The 22,161-nt window shown below is 44.9% G+C and overlaps 1 long non-coding RNA gene across 1 annotated transcript in view; it reads right to left on the reverse strand.

The window, feature by feature from the left end:
- Positions 1-19,981, reverse strand: part of LOC138737137 (uncharacterized) — a 76,531-nt gene extending 56,550 nt beyond the window's left edge. Inside the window, exons 1-2 of the long non-coding RNA XR_011340779.1 lie at positions 19,888-19,981; positions 16,706-16,873 (exon numbers count right to left, since the gene is read on the reverse strand). This is a non-coding gene — a long non-coding RNA (uncharacterized lncRNA). The remainder of the gene's footprint in view (positions 1-16,705; positions 16,874-19,887) is intronic.
- Positions 19,982-22,161: the final 2,180 nt, after the last annotated feature.

The raw sequence follows: 22,161 nt of genomic DNA on the forward strand, positions 1-22,161 counted from the left end.
TTCCTTATCTATGATTCCACCAATTTTTCTATCATTTGCAAATCTACTAATCATGCCTAATAGATGCTCATCCGTGTCATTTAGACATATTACAAAGAACAAAGGTCCCAGCACCAATCCCTGATTTTATAGATTCTTGGGTAGCACTGTTAAAATTCAAATTTAAGGGGGAATTAAAGGTTAAATGAGTAAATTTTGATACTTTTTTCAAAACTAGCAGTTTTAAAGAAAAATACAGCCAACACTTGACAAAAATCTAAACATAAAATGTTTCCACAACAAAAAATAACGAACGTGTAGTGCTTGAAATTATGTTTAAGATGAACATTGTAAGAGTAAAATACAGCATACAAATTAATTATTTATTTTTGTTTGTGAACTAAACATTTTGCATATAAAGTGCAAAGATTAAAAAAACATTATTCATTCATTTCCGCGACTTCTGTTGCACCTGGTGTGTGGTTGCTTGTGGTCTCTGTGCACCCATGGTGCTTATGCACGCATGCACCCAAAAGGCCGCTCAACTTAAAAAAAAGTTTGAGAGTTTTCGAAAAGTTCAGATTCTCGGCTTGTCCGGATTTCTGGCATCTAGAATTTTGGACTTCCACTGTATTTACACTCCTCCGCGTAAACCAACTGTGATTAATAAACACTTCTTTCCTTCCCCCATAGTGAGTTCCTTGGATAAATTCTTGCACATTCCTATCACCTTGGTTCTCTTCAGTTTCCAGTTCTGGTGAAAGGGTTGTTGAAACGGTGACTTCATTTCTCTCACTGCGCCTCTTGGATTTTTCCAGCATCTTCTGCTTTTATTCTTATTAGTTTAATTCATTGCCCCTTCACTTGCAGGGAGGCTCACCTTTGGAAGCTCTGCTTCTCTCTCCAATGAAAATTTTGAATGTCTCTTTCACATCATAAATGGTCTAAGTTTCCCTTCTTATCTTTTGGTAAGGCACTGATCAAAATCTGCTCCCAGAGCTACATTCCCTTCCTAAACAAATGTTTCAGGCTCCAATTTATTCCATGGAGATTCCAAGTGAAGTTCTGCTATTTTCGGTTTGGATCCACCCATATTCACCTATATCAGTTTATCAAATCGCTGTTCTTGCTCTACCCTGAGATCTGTGTATATTGTGGTGCATTGATGCAAGCATGTTCTTGACCTCTCTCTGTAAAAGCACTGAATTACTCTATCTCAAAGCCCTCTGGTCCACAACTCCATCCATTTTTGTTGCATTCAGCTTTTCAACAGAAGACATTTTTACTATTTTCTTTCCGACATCACAGGTCACAAACTTCAACAAAGTTCAATTCTAATGCTTCTCCAGATTTTTCTCCTGCTTTTCTGTCCTGCACGCCGTCCTTCCCGCAACTTCATAGTTTATTGTGAGATGCAAACCAGAAGGCGTGGGTTAAGGTTGAAAGGGGAAAAATGTAGGGGGAACATGAGGGGGAATTTCTTCACACAGAGAGTGTGGAACGAGCTGCCAGTTGAAGTGGTGAATGTGGGCTCAGTTTTAACATTTAAGAAGAATTTGGCCAGGTACATGGGTGGGAGGGATATAGAGGGTATGGACTGGGTGCAGGTCAGTGGGACTTGGCTTAGACTAGAAGGGCCAAAGGGGCCTGTTTCTGTGCTGTGTGTTCTATGGTCACATTCTTGGGTGTTTCGGATTTCTGGCTTCCAGATATTTGGACTTTTACTATATTGTTCTTTCTTTTCCTTGATCAAACTTTCAATATCCTTCATTAACCAGGGTTAGGCTTACCATCTTTGCCCTTAACTTTGATACAGACATCTGACTCTTCATTCTTATTCTCACAGATTTAAGAACACTGAACTCATAAGAGAGACACAAAAGATGCTAAAGTCTGGAGCAAAATAAAAATCTACTGGAGAAACCCAGCGGATCAGCCAACATCAGCGGGATAAAAAGAATGGTCGACGTTTCGGATCAGAAACCTGAACCCAGACCCAAAATATCATCTGTTCTTTTTCTCCCACAGTTACTGTTCCTCCAGCAGGCTGGATCCCAGCGCTCTGCAGTCTCATGCCGCTCTCCTGTTTATCAGATGTTGCTTGTCCTTCTAGCAGCTGCTTCCAATCTACTCCCAAATCTTGTCTTCCACAATTGAAATCTGCCTTCCCCCAGTTTATGGCCCTAACTCGAGGACCAGCTTTATTTTTTGCATTGTGACAGAGTATATAGATAAGTTTTTGGGAGATAAATTGGGAAAGGTTTGTTAGAGTAGGTCACATACAAACACTTTAAAACAGATCTTATTTAAAAACCTGGAGCTCTGCCCCATGCTAGACATGTCAGGGGCAACAGCTTTTGCAAAAGCTTGGGAGAGTGCCCAAGAGATCACTAATGGATTGTTGTTTACAAAAAGGCAACAGATGAAAGATCTTGTCAGAGCTGCTTCTCTCTGGAGCTGTTTTAAGAGGGTCATGAGGTTTGGCAAGCAGAGAGAGTCAAACAGGCTTTCTCTCAAAGAGAGAGAGAGAAGCACACACACACACACACACACACACACACACACACACACACACACACACACACACACACACACACACACACACACACACACACACACACACACACACACACACACACACAGATCACTTCTACAGTGTTACAGCCAGTAATGGTAGCTGGGATTGGAACAGGACAAACTGGCAAGTTCGTGGAAAGCCCCATTTGAGAGACGGCCTGGTCAAAGCCCTTGTGGTTCATGTCAGAGGAGAAGACTGGCTGTCTAATGTTTCACTTGGAATAAGGGAAACAAAAGGGAACTCTGTGGTGAATTGAAAGAAAGAGGTTATCATCTGGAGAACCCTGAAGGGGCAGGTTTCGTCAGCAAGACACTGAAGTGGTTGATGAAAGTAAATCAGTTGCGAATGTTCTAGAACAACAAATCTCTCTCTAAACCGATAAGAACCTTCCTGAGCGGTAACCATTTACCTTTCAAGCACCAAATCCTGGTGAACTTTATAAATGTTAAATTCTGTGCACAGTATAAGAATTGCCTGCAACCAGTGAACTTGGAGGAATGAGAAGTGAGATTGGACTGTGAACCAAAGAACTTTTCTAACCTTACACACACATTATGTACACGTGCGCTTAGAATTAGAAGGGGGTTAAGTTAGGTTAAGTAAGTCAATAGTGATAAGTTAAAGTGCGATTCTATTTTCATATTTAAAGATAATTAAAAGAAACTTTTATTTAAGTAACTATTAGTCTTGGTGACTATCTATTGGTGCTGGGTTTTGGAGTCCTCTGGGCTTGTAACACCATGACTACTTTGAAACTGACTGAACAATGGTCGCTGTTACCAAAAGGGAGCGTCGCAGACAACCACTTGTGCGTCCTCGAATCATGTGCAGAAGGACTAGCGATGGACTGCTTTGAAAACATCTCTTGGTTGCAGTTTACAAATGCCTCCCCATCCAGTCAATCCCAGCCAACATTCAGGATGTTGAAATCTCCTACAACTCCAACTCCAGCTCCAGTTCCAGGCCACCCGGTTTGAACCCCTGCAAGGATCTGAGGCACCCACACAGCATTGACTACTGCTTTTTCTGCTAAATGCACTGTTGACCAGCTGAGCTTCTCCAGCATTGTGCTTTTATATCGAGCTGCAAAGTTACCTGGCATGGAAATAATGAGAGTTTATCGTCATTCACATAAAGCAAAGTTCAGATGTACCAAAATTCTGACTTGCTGCAGCCAAATAGGGGCGTATGATACACCAATTACGATAGTGTATGTTAAGTGACCACAATAAGCCAAGAGAGTCCTTCAGCTCATCTTGCCCACACTGGCCAAGTGGTCTACACAAGCTTGTTCCATTTGCCAGCATTTGGCCCAGATCCAATTTTTTTAAATAAACTTTATTCACAATAAATTATGTACAAGACCAAAAGCTGTTCTATTCATATTTCAATCCTATTGAGTAAGATATTTGCAGACTTCTACATAGTCTCAGTTATCTCATATCGAGGAAGTTATTTACAGTACAGGAGAAGCTGTTCAGAAACCTTTTACATTTTGTCAGTCATCTCATCAGCGTACCTTCCACTTTTAACATTGTTGCCTTAATACTCAGTCACCTCCCCTGTCTCCCCTGTGGCCCCTTGTTGTTTCTCCCCTTGGTTTGAGGAGCTTCCCTCAGTGGCAGCCCCTTGGAGCCTGGTAATGGGGAGGGGGGTGGCTCTAGACTGTGGTCCTTCCCTACAGTGCCCTCGTGTTGGCTGCACCAAGCCTCAGCACATCCCTCAGCATGTAGTCCTGCCGCTTGGAATGTGCCAGGCAGCAGCATTCCCGACATCTCAGTGTGCTGAAAGACCACCAGGTTTCGGGCCGAACAAAGGGCTTCCTTTACCGAGTTGATGGTCTTCCAGCAGTTCTGGACGTCGGACTCAGAGAACAGTCCATAAATCAGGGAGTTCTCTGTCACGCTTCACTGGGAATGAACCATGACAGACCCCTGTGCATTCCTATCCACACCCTCCTTGTGGATCCACATTCAGAAAAGAGGTGGGCAATGGTCTCCACCCAGCCATAGCCATCCCAAGGACAGCGTTTGTAGAGAGTGATGTTCCAGTCGTACAGGAAGGATCTCACTGGGAGAGCCCTCTCACCGCCAGCCAGGCCAAGTCCTGGTGCTTGTTAGTGAGCCCTGGTGATGAGGCAATCTGCCAGATGACTCGGACAATCTGGCCCAGATCCAATAATGAAAGGGCCAGCTTGGTCAGTGTGGTCAGTGTGGACAAGCTGGGCTAAAGTAAAAGTCCTAAAGTCCAGACTGCTCAGGGATTGGATCATTCCAGATGTTCAGATTTTCCAGATTCTCAAGCAGTACCTTTAAAATTCACATTTAAGGAGAAACTTTTTTTCATATAAAATACGAAGTACAAAAAAAACCCTATTTCTTTCTTACATTTCTACATCTTCCATGTGGTTGTTTATCGCTGCTGTTCCTGGACCTGGTGGTGCAAGACTTGAGGCACCTATACCTCTTTCCTGATGGCAGCAGCGATAGCAGGGTGTGTGCTGGGTGGTGTGGATCCTTGATGATCCTTGATGAACATGTAGCATTTTCAATTCAGAAAATGTGCTGGGGATATGGAGAGGAGGGTAAGAGAACCACAGCCGCAAGGGAAACAGGTAGCTGCATGCCAGCAGATATGAACGGGCGGTGCTCACAGTTGACATGAAAGATACAGAGATGAACTTCTCTAATTACATTAAACTATAGAAAGCAGACATTTCCCATTGAAATTAAGCAACCTCTTTCCTTGCACACTTCTGCACCTAGCTCCGTTCTTTCACTGAAGAAGACCTCAGGCCTGATATGTTGATTACATATCGTTACCTCGATAGATGCTGCGAGAGCTGCTGTTTCTCCCCTATTTTTGTGATTTTTACCCTTCCTTTCACTGCTTGGGTTGAATGGTTGCAGACTCCGAGGAGGTGGAGGACTGGCGCAGGGCATCAGAAAGTGGGGAGAAGACCCCCTGTTTAAGAAGCAGAGCGGAAGACCCTACGGGACGGGGACCATGGCGGCAGAGCAGTGAGGGGGTCTGCGGCTGAAGAGCACACAGGCGGTGGGCTGTTGGCGACTTGAGGCGAGGAACCCATGCAGGCTTGGGGGCTGCTGGCCACTTGCGGTCAAAGTACTCACACCAGGCCGTGGACTGCTGGAGACTGGCTAGAGACTGGCTGGAGACTGGCTGGAGACTGGCTGGACACTGGCTGGAGACTGGCTGGAGACTGGCGACACTGATTTACCCCAGTTTACAAATAATTAAAGAATGCACTCACTCAATTCTTTCGGCTCACAATGGAGTTGACTTTCTTTATTTTCCTCAGGCACAACGTTATCTTCTTCAACTCCCCAAACACCACCCAGCTAAACCCCTCTGACTTCTCATTGGCTCACCGCCACACAGGTGATCCTGACACTCTCACTCTCCTCCTCCTGCGTCCGAGATTCATCACCCGTGTACTGATGCTTAACACACCCACGCACGCGCGCTATTACTCTTGCATGTTGCCTCAGCGGCGACCGCCACTGCTCCTGACGTAAGTAAGTACGTGACCGTGACAGTACCAGGTATCAGAATTGGGATGTGAGACGGTGCTGAGGTCAGGCGCTGAAGGCCTTCTGATCATGTCAGAGGTTTGCATTTGGAGCTCAGGTTGCTGATGGCTTGGACTGAAGGTTGTATGGGTGTGGAGGCAAATCCATGGATGCTCAGTGATTCTGGGGGATTCTCATTTGCTTCTCTTTCTCTGATTGTAAGGGGTGCCGGGTAATTTCTGCTGATGGCAAATCTTTGTCTCCTTACCGTAGACTAAAGGAAATTTTGTTCCATGACAATAAAAGAATTTTGAATCTTGAAACCGTAAAGTTCCCAGCACCATGCCCCTTCTGAGGTGCGGCTCTGCAGAGTTGGCGACATGGTAGGACAGAGGGGAGCTCCGTTGACCTCTGGTGCTGTCTGTGTGGAGTTTGCACGTTTTCCCAGTTCCACGAGGTGCTTTGGTTTGAGAAGAATTGCTGCAATAAATTCCCTCAGTATGTAGGCGAGTTGATGGGAATGTGGGGAGACTAAAATGAGACTGGTGTAACATAAGGGGAAAAGGGTTCCTCCTGGCTGGAGTAGACTCTGTGGGCGGTAGGGTCTATTTCTGTGCTGTATCTCTCCGTGATTCTGTTAGCATATGTGGACATAGATTGGAGTTTTAATACATACTGTAAAACCCCTGGTATCTGGAATTCAAGCAACTGGCAAAAAAAATCGAGGCAAATAAATAGATAAAATTGGCAAGACTTGCCTTTACCTTGCTAATCCACACAACCACACAATCTCAAGCAAGCTGAAAATGCACCTATCCGGCATCCACCATCCCCATAGGTGTTTTATTGTACTCCAATTGCTTTGAATACTCAGAGACTCCCAACGCAGGATATTCCAAGTACTCATTACTCTGGGTGAAAAAGAATCTCAACACCCCAATGAATGTCCTGCCTTAAGTCTATGTTCTTCAGTGTTATCTACCTCTGATGGGGGGAAGTTTCCTCCAGTCAACCTTATCCATGCCCTCATCATTTTTACACTCTGCCTTCATGTCCCCTTTCCCTAACCTCCTCTCCCCCAAGGAAAATGGAACTTTTCCGTTCTCTCCTCATGCCTGAAACACTCCAGTGGAGGTAACACCTGGTGAATCACCTCTGCCCCCTCCCCAGTGCTTCCAACAGTGTAGTGTCCAGTGCAGCGTGCAGTTCTCCAGCTGAAAGGTTAGGAATGATTATTGTTGACACCTTGGTTTTCTCAGCAACTTTGCCTCTATTCTCAACCTTTTTTTCTCCACTAACATACCACTTTAAGTAATCCTTATGCTCTGTGATTAGTAAGAGATTGCTTAAGGTGGGATGTGGGTAGAAAGAAAACGTTTTAAAACCACTGTTTTAATCATCCCTCATTGACTCGTTATGTGCAGGATTTCATATCGCCAAAGGAAATGGGCTAATGACAATTTTTCTCAAGCAAAATATTTTAGCAACAATTGGGTCTAGAGCAGTGGTTCTCAACCTTCCCTTTCCACTCACATCCCTCCTTAAGCAATCCCTTACTAATCACAGAGCCCCGATGGGACAGGGAATACTTAAAGTGGGATGTGAGTGGAAAGAAAAAGGTTGAGAATCACTGCGTAAACACACGTGGAAAGCAAAAGATTGCAGGATCTCAATTCATTCATAATTTCTATTATCAGCCCATTGGTTCATTTCACTTTGTTGAATATTAACAGTGACATTATAAGAGATTTTTATAAAACTGTCAGGGAATATCTTATCTAGTTGCTATACATGTGAAAGCAGTAAATAGCCCTAGTGCTGCTTTGTGACTGATATAATGTAGACATTATTGCAATGATAATGTTAGAAGTTGACGATCAGGATTGGATGTGCATCATTCCAAAGGAATTAACAATTTGGCCAATTTAGGAACAATATTCAGATTTGGCCAAGCTTTCTGTTAATTACTAGGATGCTACAAAAATATATTTTTATATCCGGATTTGCCAAATGCAATTTAATTTGTTGTATTATATCACTATTAGGAATTTCCAGATGTACTCAAGAGAATAATTTGGTCACGTGACCTTGGCTGCAACGAATAGTTGAGCTGAGATGATACCGAGGATGCCTGGCTGTACCCAACAGCCTCCCATCGAGAACTGTTCACCCGCAGGGAAGGTGGACACAAACTGTTTTTTAATCCCTTGTTTCCCGATCGAGAGCTGCCTTGTTGGGCAATCCACCCCGGACATGTGCACAATCAGGCAGAGAGTGTATTAAAAATTCACAGTCCTTAGGACAGGAGCTTGTCATGGATTGAGTGCAGTGGGGTGGGGGGGAGGGGGGGTGGTGCAGGGGGTGGTGGAGAGGTTTGTTTGAGAACATTCTCTGTTATTTTTGCCATGGCCTTTGATTGCCAGATTTGTTTTGAGCAGCTTTGCAGAAACAGGCTGAGATATGACCATAAGACATAGGAGCAGAACTAGGCTATTCAGCCCATTGGGTCTGCCTCACCATTTAATCATGAGCTAATCCATTTCCCCACTCAGCCCTACTGTCCAGCCTTCTCCTCATAACCTTTGATGCCCTGGCTAATCAAGAACCTATCAATCTTTGTTTTAAATACATCCATTGACCTGGCCTACACAACCGCCTGTGACAACAAATTCCACTGGGTGAAGAAATTCCTCTGCATCTCTGTTCTAAGCAGATGACCTTCATACCTGAAGATGTGCCTTCCTGTCCTAGACTCTCCCACCATGGGAAACACCCTTTCTACATCCATTCCATCCACGCCTTTCAACATTCGAAATGTTTCAATGAATTCCCCCGCTGATTCTCCTAAATTCCAACAATTAACAGAACATAAGGATTTATTACGGAAACATTGATCACTTAGTTCCTATCTCTCTGCATCTCGCCTCAGCTTACCCACATTCCCATCTGACCCCAGGGCCGCGCCCAGCGGTAAGAAGCATCTGGGCCTGAGGGCAAACGAGAAGAGAGATATACACAAAAGCTGCAGATGCTGCAGTCTTGAGCAAACAATGAAAAGCTAGAGGAACTCAATAGCCCCTTTTCCATTGGCATCCCAGTTAATTGGCCGTGCAGTGTCCCAGGATAGGGAGCCCTTTGTGACGTTTTCACTGGGCCATCCTTAACTGGGACACTAATTGCTTTTCCACCGAACACAACTCATCCTGGGGTTTACCTTCAGATGGAAACGGGGGGCGGGGGGGCTTTCCACTGTTCCTTTTCCGCTAGTTTTATCAGCACACTGGCTTCCGCAAATGCCAGAGATATGAGTACGGTCCAAGGCGGTTAATCCCCAACGTGAAACAGTGTCATTTGATGCAGGCATTCAGTCAATGTTCCTTTTCCACCAGATCCTGTCCTAGTAAATTCCCTGTTAATTCCTGGGATCGGGTGCCAGTGGAAAAGGGGTTAAACCAGTGGTTCTCATCCTTTTTCTTTCCAATCGCACCCCACTTTAAGTGATCCCAGTGGCGTCGGTTGCTCTGTGATTAGTAAGGGATGGCTTAAGGTGGGATGTGAGTGGGAAAGGAAGGTTGAGAATTCCTGTTCTAGAACAAGTTGTTACTGAAATATTTTGCTTGTGGAAAATTGACATCAGCCCATTTCCTTTGGAGTTCTGAAACCATGCACATAACGAGTCAATTAGGGACGATTAAAACAGCGGGTTTCAAACTTTTTCTTTCCACCCACATACCACCTAAGCCATCCCTTACTAATCACAGAGCACTAATGGCATAGGGATGGCTTAAGGTGGTACGTGAGTGGAAAGAAAGTGGTTGATAACCGCTGGACTAACCATTTAAGTAGGAGTAGACATGGACAAGGCATCGGTGAGGCCAAATTTGGAATGTTGGCCTTCATAAATCGGATCATTGAATTCAAGAGTAGGGAGGTTATGATGAAATTGAACAAGGCATCGGTGAGGCCAAATTTGGAGTACTGTGTACAGTTTTGGTCACCAAATTATAGGAAAGATATAAACAAAATAGAGAGAGTACAGAGAAGGTTCACGAGAATGTTGACAGGATTTCAAGGTTTGGGTTACAGGGAAAGGTTGTGCAGACTGGAGCTTTTTTCTCTGGAGCGTAGAAGATTGAGGGGAGACTTGATCGAGGTGTTTAAGATTTTAAAAGGGACAGACAGAGTAAACGTGGACAGGCTTTTTCAATTAAGAAAGGGGGAGATTCAAACTAGAGGACATGGTTTAAGATTGAAGGGGGAAAATTATAAGGGGAACATGAGGGGAAATTTCTTTACGCAAAGGGTGGTAGGGATGTGGAATGAGCTTCCGACAGACGTGGTTGAGGCATGATCATTGGTTACATTTAAGGAAAGACTAGATAGTTACATGGAGAGGAGAGGACTGGAGGGGTATGGACCGGGTGCTGGTCAGTGGGACCAGGAGGGTGGGGATTTGTTACGGCATGGACTAGTAGGGCCAAACTGGCCTGTTCTGTGCTGTAAGTGGTTATATGGTTATATGGTTATATATCTGTCAACATTTCAGGTCAGGATGCTTTGTGGTGGGAAATGGACACTTGATGCTTCTGGTCGAAACCCTTTATCTAGATGAAGATTAGATCCAAGTCTCGCAAAATGATTGAGGAACATCAGAACATAAGAAGTAGGAACAGAGGGAGGCCATCCGGCCCATTCAGCTTGTTCCACCATTTATGGCTCATCTTCAGCTACCTGCCTTTTCCCCATGTCTGTTAATTCCCCTACTATGTAAAAATATATCCAACCTTGTCTTAAGTATATTCAGTGAGGTCTCCTCCACTGCTTCAAAGGGCAGCGAATCCATCGATTTACCACCCGCTGGGCAAACAGTTCCATCTCATAGGACCTCTTCCACCCTGCACACAGCATTTTTCAGCCGTTTCCATCAGGAATATTTATTTATTTTTATATCATGGATTTCTTCTGCATATGAATCGCTTGTCTGTATGTGTGTTATGTCTGGTTGTATGTTTGCATGTTTTGCACCGAGGAACGGAGAATGCAGTTTGGTCAGGTGGTTCTTGTGCAATCTGATGATAAATGAACTTGAACTTGAACCAAAACACCAGCTTTCCATTACTCTCCACAGTTGCTTCCTGACCCCTTGAGCTCCCCAGCAACACCTTTTTCTTTTGCTAAAGCTTAGCCGTGATCTATTGATTGACAGAGCGCACATGAAGGGCGGAAAGTCCCGTTACTGCTTGGAAATGGACAAAACAGAGAGTCGAAGCCAGCCTCCCTGAGGCCCCCGTCCCCATCCAGACTGATCCAGTCTTTATCCAATCTTGATAAAAGGTCTTGACCCAACATGTTGACTCTCCGTTTCCCTGCACAGATGCTGACCAATATATCTGGAGGGGAGAGGGTGGGGTATATCACCTTGCTCTGCTGGTGGCCTGATGTCATCGTGAGTAAAACTCAAAAGTCTGTAGATAACCTGACTGATGTAAAAACTCAGCAGGTCAAATAGTGTACTTTATACAGCAAAGATCGGGATACATAACCAATGTTTCGGGCTTGAGCCCTTCATCAGGTATGAACAAAATATAGACAGGGGCCTGACAAATTGATGGTGGAGAGGTGCAGGGGGAGGAGCACAGTCCCACAGGCAGGATATAATAGGTGGATAAGGGAGGGAGGGTACCCCAGCAAGCAAGGGGAGGGGGCTGGCTCTGTGAATGGAGAGGGAAGGGAGTGGAGATCTGGAGGGACGGGGAGCGTGGGAGAATGGGAAGATGGCCAGCAAAAACCTAAGAAGTAGATATTAATGCCATCCGGCTAGGCTGAATATTAGGTGTTTCTCCTCTAATTTATGGGTGGCCTTGGTTTGACATGTCATCGAGTCAAACTTCTACAAGGTCCATTGAGAAAGGTGTACTGACTGGATTGGTAATTCGAGTGCCCCGGAATGCAGAACGGTAAAACCACAGTACAGAATGCGGAGACACAGAGAGAAATCAGTCAGAACAGAGCATAGGCAACATTGTTTTCCCCACTGTGAGGTTCATTCAGGAGTCTGATCACAGCAGGATTGAAGCTAGCCTTGAATCTGACACTGCGTGATCTCACACACGTGAACCTTCTTCCTGAAGGGAGGAGGGCGAAGGCCAGGGTGGGAAATGTTGCCTGTTTTTGCAGCAAAATGGTAAGAAGAGCTTTCCTGCCCTGAATGAGTTAATCTTTTTTTATAATAATTTTGTCGCTCTGCCCTGCACAGATTGAGTAGATTTAGCTGTTGTCATGCGAAGATTCAAACTCATATCTCCTGATTATTCCTTGTTCACAAATACTGAGGTGGAACTTCCATGGTTTTACATTATAATGTTAATGTAAAACATTGCAATGCTTAATGTTTTACTTAAAATTTCCTTATAAAATGCATTCTTGTTAATGTAGCACATCTTACATAATATGAGAAAGTTGAGCCAAATTGTGTTTCTTATTGACTTTAGAACAGGGGCATGTTAGAACTCCTCTGGCTCATTCATGGAATATATGCTCTGGATAAATTATTGCCTGAACAGGAGAGGGATCTTCCTCCAGGCACTTTAATTTGAGCAGGCATTTGTGCCTTCAAATGGAAGGAAACAGAACACAAATTCCTGCAAGGTTGGTGTTACGGAATGGAAATTTTTACGCAATATTGTGCGAAATTTCCTTTGGTCTACTGTAAGGCAGACAAAGATTCACATTCAGCAGAAGTTGCCCAGTGCTCCTTGCAGCCAGAGAAAGAGAAGCAAAATGGAGTCCCCCAGAGCCACTGAGTGCCCATGGATTTGCCTCCAGCACTCCTGCAGCCACAGCCTTCGGTCCGAGCCACAGCTCCGGATGCAAACCTCTGACATGATCAGGAAGCCTCCAGTACCCTCATCAGAGGGTACCTGTTACCCCCTCAGCCCCGAGCCAGTCCACAGCAGTCCGCAGCCTGGTGCGAGTCCCCTGACCGCAGTCGCCAGCAGCCCGCATGGGTTCCTTGCCTCGAATCGTCAACACCTGCCTCAGCCTCAGAGCTCCGCAATGGGCCACTGGGTCCCGTCGGGTCATCTCCTCAGCTTTTCCTCCTCAAACGGGGGATGGCCTCCCTGTCTTCTAGAGAGTGCTCTGCTTCCCCAGAATCTGCAACCCCGCTTGGCGGCTGCCGATCGTAGGCCCAGACCCCGTGGTTGCGGGATTTTAAAATAAACCACCGTTGGTTCCATTAATGGGCTGTTTAAAGCTTACACGGAACCGGCAGCTGTCGGTCTGTGCGGTTGGACTCCGCGGAGGAGCGCTGTGTGTTCGCTGCCCGCTAATTCAGGTTCAACTGATTTCTTTCAGTTGTTCTGATGGACAGTCACTAAAATGTTTATATTGTTGCTTGCATATGTGAAGGATGGGCAGAGAGAACCTGATGTTTATTTCATTTATAGGTTGTGGGCATTGTTGACAAAAGCTGAAAATACTGGAAATCTGAGGTAAAAATATGAAAATACTGGAGAAATGGAGCAGGCCAGGCTGTGTCCATGGGAAAAGAACGAGAAGAAGTTACAAGTCCTTTCATCAGAGCTGCAAAAGTGGCAACAAGTTAGTTTTAAAGTTCTGAGAGAATGGGACGATGATTAGGTCAAAGCAAATATCTCTGATAGGGTGAAGTCAGAGGTGAGTACACATTTAGATGGAGCCTTCTGGATCATAGAAGGAAGGTCATTGAATCATTAACTCCTTTTCTCTCTTCATAGTTGCTGCTTGATTAGTAAGGGCTTGTATGTAGGTGGAAAGAAAATGTTTTGAAAACCACTCTTTGAATCGCACCTAATGGACTTGTTATGTGCGTGGTTTCATAACTCCAAAGGAAATGGGCCAATGACCATTTTTCTCAAGCAAAATATTTCAGTAACATATGGGTTTAGAGTGGTGATTCTCAACCTTCCCTTCCCACTCACATCCCACCTTAAGCAATCCCTTACTAATCGCAGAGCACCAATGGCATAGGGATGACTTAAAGTGGTATTTGAATGGAAAGAAAAAGGCTGAGAACCACTGGTGTAGGGTTTATTCAGGGGCTTGGAGTTCACTAATTATGTTCGTTAGAGTCATAGACCATAGGACAGGCCCTTCAGCCCAACTTATCCATGCAAACTGAAATTCATTCTGGGTTCATGCCACTTGCCTGCTCCATACCCTTCCGAGGCCTTCCATCCACAAGACTGTCCAATAGGCTTTTAAGTGTCTATATTGTGCTGCTTCTACAGGTTTATCTAGCAGCTCATTCCAGATTTGGACCACCGTCTGAGTAAATAAATGGTCAGAATCGGAATTTATTGTCACGAACATGTCATGAAATTCATCGTTCTGCAGCATCGTCAGAGGTGCAAATATTTATATGAACCATGGTGCAAACTAAATAAGAATAGTGAGGCAGTGCCTATGGTTCTCCCACCATAGGAAATAATCTGAAACCTCAACAGGCTCATTGTTGACACGGGTGTGGGCTTATGGATCGGAAGAGCCTATTATCGTGCCTGCTCTCTAAATTAAAATTGAATAGAAACAGTCCAAAAGTGCAATTACAGAGAGATATCAGAATCAGAATTTATTGTCGTGAACACATCACGAAGTTCATTGTTTTGTGTCAACATCACAGAGCAAACATTCATAATTATAACCATTTTACAACAAAATATATAAAAAAATTAAAAATAATAGTGCTCAAAAAGTAAGGCAGGGTCTTGGGTTCATTAATCATTCACAAATCTGATGGCAGTGGGGAAGAAGCTGTCCTTGTGCCACCTGATGCTTGTCTTTAGGCTCTTGAACCTTTTCCCCGATGGTAGCAGAGTGAAGAAGGCACGGCCTGGGTGGTGGGGGACTATGAGGAGAGAGGCTGCTTTCTTAAGACACCACCTCATTGGAGGGAAGTCTGGTGTCTGTGATGTCACAGGCCGAGTTTTTTTCTTATCCTGAGCGTTGGCGCTGCCGTACCAGGCAGTTATGCAACCAGCCAGAATGCGCTGCTCGGTACCACCTGTAGAAGTTTTTTGAGACTCTTTGCTGATGCACTGAATCTCCTCAAACTCCTCACAAAGTATAGCTGCTGGCGAGCTTCTTCGTGGATGCATTGACATGGAGGCTCCAGGACAGATCCTTGAAGATGTTGACACCCAGCAATTGGAACTTCTTGACTCTCTCCACTGCTGAGCTCTTGATGAGGACTGGTTCATGTTCTCCTGATGTCTTCCTGAAGTCCACAGGCATCTTCTTGGTTTTGCTAATGTGAGCACAAGGTTGTTGGCATGACACCACTCATCGAGCTGATATGTCTGCCTCCTGTACGCTTCTTCATTGTCATTTGTGATTCTGCCGACAACTGTGGTGTCTTCGGCAAATTTGTAGATAGCATTGCAATTGTACCTGGCCACGCAGTCATGGGTGTATAATGAATAGAGCAGAGGGCTAAGCACGCATCCTTGGGGTGCGCCAGTGTTGAAAATCCAGGAGGAGGAGACACTGTTTCCAATTTGTACTGACTGTGGTCTTCAGATGAGCATGTCAAGGATCCAGATCCAGAAGAGGTCTAGAGTTTGGAACTTGTTGACCAGCACCGAGGGAATAATGGCATTGAAGGCTGAGCTGTCATTGCTGTTTACTTGGTGATCCAGAGCTGAGTGAAGAGCCAGTGATCTTGCATCTGCTGTGGAGTGATTGTGACGAATTGCAGCGGGTCCAGGCCTTTGCTTGGGTACCTGTTAATTCTGGTCATGACCAGCCTCTCGAAGCATTTCATCACAGTAGATGTGGGCCCCACTACTCACTCTGCTCTTCTCGGGCACTGGGATGATTGATGTCCTTCTAAAACAGGTGGGCACCTCCGACTGCAGCAGTGAGAGATTGAAAATGCCCATGAACACTCCAGCTAGCTACCTCTCAGGTGCCTATTAAACCTCTCCCCTTTCACATTAAACCTATGCCCTCTAGTTCTAGAATCATCTACCCTGAGGAAGAAGACAGTGAGCATTGGCTTCATAAATGCAGTGATCCTTGGCTCTAAACTTCATCGGTTTAAAGAAAATCCTACCTTCATTAAAACAAGTCTTAGTAAATGGTTTTGGCTCGTAATGAATGCTAATCGATCTGTGCTCAGCTTACTGCCTGTACAGCATTGGGTGGAGATGTTCTGTCTGGATAACCAGTTGTGTTAATTGCATTCCACTAAGTGGCTTTGAAGTCTACTTTTTTGAAGTTTCGAATATGTAGACTGTTAGTAATTATAAGGAGCCTTATTTGTTGTTCCTAAGAGTAGAAAATACGTGGATATATTTTGACTTTCAGCTGTACTGAGATGATCTCCAAGCAAAGGCCTGCCTTTAAATTTAAATTTAGACATATAGCACGATAACAAAGCCCTTCCAGCCCATGAGCCCATGCCATCCAATTGACCTACGACCGTATATTTTGAAGGGTGGGGTGAGGGGAGAAACTGGAGCACCTAGAGGAAACTCATGCAGACACGAGGAGAATGTACAAACTCCTTACAGTCGGAGTGGGATTTGAACCCCGGTCACTGGTTCTGTAACCGCGTCGCGCTAACTGCTACACTCACCGCGCCGCCCTGCTTGGTGAATGAAACCTTTTGCACCCATCACTTTCAGTCTCCAGTAACTCAGCTTCTTCAGTCCGAACATTCGGTGTGGAGTTAAGACTGCAGAAGGTAAATCTGCAGATGCTGGACTTTAGAGGTGCTGGAGCCACACAGCAGGTCACGCAGCATCTGTAGGGAGTAAAAGGCAATCGAAGTCTCATGCCTGAGCCCTTCGCGGAGAATGTGGGAAAACAGGCAGGTTCCCAAATGAGAAAGAGGAGGGAGGAGGAGAGGAGGAAGTAAGGGGCAGGGAGAGGAGCACAGGCTAACAGGTGGTTTCTAGTGGTAAGGTGGAAGACAAAGGAGCTGAGGTGATTGGGGAAGAGGGCAGAGACCTGAGAAGGGGAAGTTCTCATCAGAGGGGAAGGAAGGGAAAACTGGAGAAGGAGACATTGATGCTATCTGCCAAGGTGGACAAAATACAAGGTGTTGTTCCTCCAGTTTGTGGGTGGCCTTGATTTGGCAGGACATGAGGCTACAGATAGACATGCTAGTGTGGCAATGGTAGGTGGAATTAAAATGGTTGGTTGCTGGGAGGAAGATTCATAATACCTCTGAGCAGAAGAGGATGTGGAAGTTAAGCTCAACCCTGACGTAGCATACAATCTGCCACTAGCGTGGACCCGTGGAGACACAGCGCTACCCCATGGGGTCCAACCACCCAGTCTGACTGCTGACAGCCTCGTGCAGACTTTAAATGGCCTGTTAATGCAGCAACAATGGTTTATTTTAAAATCCTGCGGCCGCTTTTACTACTTAAAAGATCTCGGGTATTGTCACATGTGCTGAGGTACAGTGAGAAAGTGTGTGCACAGTCCGGCTGTTCCCCCCGACATAGCACAGCAGTAAAAACACAGTGCAGAGTGCAGGTACAAAGAGAGAGGTCAGTTCGAACAGAGTAAAGGCAACATTATTTTACAAATGCAACCTTTAACTTAAAATTTTAATTCTGCTTCCCTGGCTCCTGTGTTGCCATCATACCTGCTGAGTTACTTCCAGCGTTTTCTGGATCTTACTTCCTACATAAATATGCTTGGTCTTTTGCCTCATCCACCCTGTAATGAGGGGCCAGTTATCTGAGATCCCGAAGGCACGTGGGAGATTGCAGATGCTGGAAGCTGAACCCAATTGGCATTACCCCAACTCAAAACGGAGCACCTCAGCTCCACCCGCCGCAATGGCGGGGATCTCCCAGGGGGGCACCCATTTCACTTCCCCTCCCTGTTTCCATGCCGACATGTCTGTCCATGGTCTCGTGCCTGCTGGACTGGGGCTACCTACAGATTGGAAGAACACCACTTCATATTCCGTCTGGGCACCCTCCATCCAGACGGCATTAATGTCGACTTCTCTGGCTTCTGTTCCCACTCCCACCAGCATATGTAAATATGTTCCTTGGTCCTGGAGAAACACTATCTTGTCTTTACTGTGCGAGCAAGGCATGAATGATAAATAAGGTGAATTGATTTGATCTATTCCTATTTGTCCTTTTCTCCAGCTCTGTCTCTCTCTCTCCCTCTGTCTGTCTCTCTCCTTCCCTTTCTCTCCAGCTCTACATTCACAGACCATCTTCCCTGATCAATTCTCGCCTGTCCTCCTATCCATGTCCAATTACCACCCTTTGTCTATTGGTTTGTGCTCCTCCCTTCCTTTCAGTCTCCCCAGCTGGTTACTAAGGCGCCTGCCTGCTTTTTTGCTCATACCTTGAAGAAATGCTCAGGCCCGAAGCGTTGGTTACATATCTTTACCTCCCATGGACGCTGCGAGACCTGCTATGTCCATCCAGCACTTCTGTATTTTCCAAACATGAGTGCAAGGGCACTGTAACTGAGTGGCCATAGCATTCAAAACAAGCCCAATGAATTTGTGGCACAAATCAGTGCAAAGGGGTATGACTGAGTGGCCATTGAAGAAACATCATTGCATGGTGGAGATGTTTGGGGATTAAATATCCAAGGGTATACAGGTGATTTGGAAGGATAGGCCAGAAGGCCAGGGAGATGGAGTAATGCTCTTAATTGAGGATGACATCAAGGCAATAGTTAGAGATGACATAAAATCTAAGGAGCAGAGATAAAGGGGGGAAAATCACTGGTGGGAATTATGCACAGGCTGCCAAATAACAATATTGCATAGGCAATGAATTCAGAGATATCTGATGCATTTAACAATGTAATGCCAGTTGCCATGGGGAACCTTAACTTACACACAAATTGGGCAAATAAAGTTAGTTGGGGCAGTCTTGAGGAGGATTTCATAGAATGTATTGTGATAGATTTGTTACTGAACCTCCAAGAGAACCCATTGTCTTAGATCTGGTTCTGTGCGATGAGACAGGTAAGGTTAGTTAGGGATCCTCTAGGAAAGAGTAATCACAGTATGATTCTCATACAAATGGAAGGTGCAATAGTTCCATATGAAACCAGTGTATTATGCTTAAACAAGGGAGACTACAATGGGATGAGGGAGGAGTGGGAACACAGGGTACAGTATATGGTGGAACAGTGGAAAACTCACAGAGATTTTTCACAGAGCTCAACAAAAATATATTTGGGTTAGAAGCAAGGGCTCAGTGTGGAAAGAGTCAGGCTTGGATAACTCAGGAAATAAAGGACAGTATCAAACTAAAACCTCCTCATGCATGCAAAGTTGCCAAGAGTAGTGGGAAATGGGAATATTTGGAAAACTTTAAAAACCAATTAAAAAACACTTTGCAAGCAATCAATAAAAGGAAAATAGATTACAAAAAGTTAAATCATTAGGTCAAATTATAAAGACAGATGGTAAATGAGTTTATCATTATGTCAAGTAGAAAAGGGTGGTTAAATGAACATGAACATGTTATGCTTGTTCTTTCAAGAAGAATGACTTTATGTGGGTTTAACAGTTGACTGACTTTATTCTCCTTGAGCTGTTCCAACTTTGCCCATCACATGCAGAAACACAGACGCTTTCCATTTTCCATCGGTCTCTCCTGCTCCACCAGCTTCTAAATAAATGTTGAATCGCTGCTTGAAGCGTTTCCAATTATCAGCTAAATTGCCGGTAAACTGCATCGGTGTGGGAGGACTTAACTAATCCATGCTTACAAACTATTGTCTTTTCTTACTCACTCAGACACTTTTCAAGAAGAACGACTTTACCTGGGTTTAACAGTTAACCGACTTCAGCTGCTTCATCCGACTTCCAACCAACAACCATCCGACTTCCAACTGCCACCCCTGTCATATGTCAGATCTGGTTTCTGACCAACTGCACACGTGGCATGCTGGGAAATGTAGTTCTTATTTACACACATAATAACCCAATAAGAACAAAAGAAATAGGAGCAGGAGTTGGCCATCCGGCCCGTCGAGCCTGCTCCGCCATTCAATGAGCTCTTGGCTGATCTGATGATGGGCTCATCTCCACCTGCCTGCCTCTTCCCCATATCCCTAAATTCCTAAACATCTGTACAACCTTGTCTGAAATATACACTATTTACTGATGTCGCCTCCACTGCTTCAATGGGCAGCAAATTCCACAGATTCACCAACCTCTGGGAAAAGAAGTTCCTCCTCATCTCTGTCCTAAATCTACAACCCTGAATCTTGAGGCCATGTCCCCTAGTTCTAGTTATCCCCCACCAATGAAAACAACTTTCCTACCTCTATCTTATCCACATCATTTATAATTTTATACATTTCTGTAAGACCCCCCTCCCATTCTTCTAAATTCCGTCAAGTACAATTCTAGACTCAACCTCTCCTCATAGGCTAAAATCCTCATCTCTGGAATCAAACTGGTGAACCTCCTCTGCACCATCTCCAAAGCGAATACATCCTTCCTTCAGCAAGGAGACCAGAACTCCACGCAGTACTCCAGGTACGCCTTTACCAGTACCTTGAGCAGTTGCAGCATAACCTCCCTCAGGATTGGCGCCAGAAAGAGTGATGGAAGAGCGCTGGGTTGGGCACAGTCTGATAGTCATTAACTCGCTCAGCAACGTCCTCCACTCCTCTGGTATGGCGGCCGAAAGCCCTGTTTTTATTGCCTGGAGAGTCACTAGCATGTCTAGCTGGACGCCAGAGATGCAGGTGGGGGTGGATCTGATGGCGAGTGATGGCCGTGAGCGTATGGAAGCACAGCACCTCACAAGGGGGCGGCCATGCCGCGCAAGTGATATGGGCACAGGATCTCGCCGGGAGGTGCTGTCCCCGCAAATGTCCCCCCCCTTGGTGCTTAATTGCTCCTAAATTGAATCCATCTGGCAATGAACATTCCATTCGCCTTCTTGATAACCTGCTGCACCTGCAAACCAACCTTTTGTGATTCATGCACAAGCCCTCCCAAGTCCTTCTGCATGTCCGCGTACCATTTAAATAATAATCCAATCTTCCATTTTTCGTTCCAAAGTGGATAACCTTACACTTACCAACATTGTACTCTATCTGCCAGACCCTTGCCTACTCACAGAGTTTGCTTTTCCACTCAATTTAGTGTGATCAGCAAGCTTGGATACACTACATTCTGTCCCCTCTTCCAGATCGTAAACGTTGGAGGCTTTGAACAACTATTTTGTGTCAGTCTTCACAGAAGAAAACACATCTAACATGCCAGAGTGTTGTTAAAGATCCAATAGGAGGTGAAAAATGAGTGGGTCTGAAGGTAGATAAGTCCCCTGGTCCAGGTGGAATGTATCCCCCGGTACTAAAAGATAGGGTGTAAGTTATAGTAGAGACATTTGTGATTATTTTACCAAAATTCTCTGGATTCTGGGCAGGTCCTGGCAGATTGGAATTCAAAAAATGTCATACTTTTAAAAAAAATGCGGGAAGAAGGCTTAATGTTAGCTGGGAAATGCTTGAAGCTGGCATGAAGGATGAAATGGCAAGATTTCTGGAAATAAATTGTTCTGTCAGGAAAACACACCATGCATTCAAGAAGGGCAGGTCACATTTCAGAAAGTTACTGGATTTTTTTTGAGTGCAGTGGATAGAAGGGGACCAGTGGATGCTGATTTACTTGGATTTGCAGATGGTGTTCGATAAGGTGTGGCATATATTTAAAAAAAACCCATGAGATCAAGATGCATGGAGTTGGGGGTAAAGTATTAGGACGGAGAGTGAATTGGTTAACCAACAGTTAACCAGCAGAAAGGGTTGGGATAAATTGGTATTTCCCTAGTGGTCAATCAATGTTGAGTAGGGGTTGGTGCTGGGCCCGCAAAAGTTGATGAAGAACATTAATGATTTGGAAGAGGGGACTGAATGTTGCATATCTAAGTTTGATGCTGACACTAAATGTGTGGGAAGCAAATTGTGGAGTTGGGACATTATGGTAAAGCTGCATAAGAAATTGGTGAGGTCAAATTTGGGGTATTGTGGGCAGTTTTGGTCACCTAACTACAGGAAGGATATCAATAAGATTGAAAGAGG

The sequence above is a fragment of the Narcine bancroftii genome, chromosome 6 (assembly GCF_036971445.1).
Source record: "Narcine bancroftii isolate sNarBan1 chromosome 6, sNarBan1.hap1, whole genome shotgun sequence".
In the NCBI taxonomy this organism is placed as follows: domain Eukaryota; kingdom Metazoa; phylum Chordata; class Chondrichthyes; order Torpediniformes; family Narcinidae; genus Narcine; species Narcine bancroftii.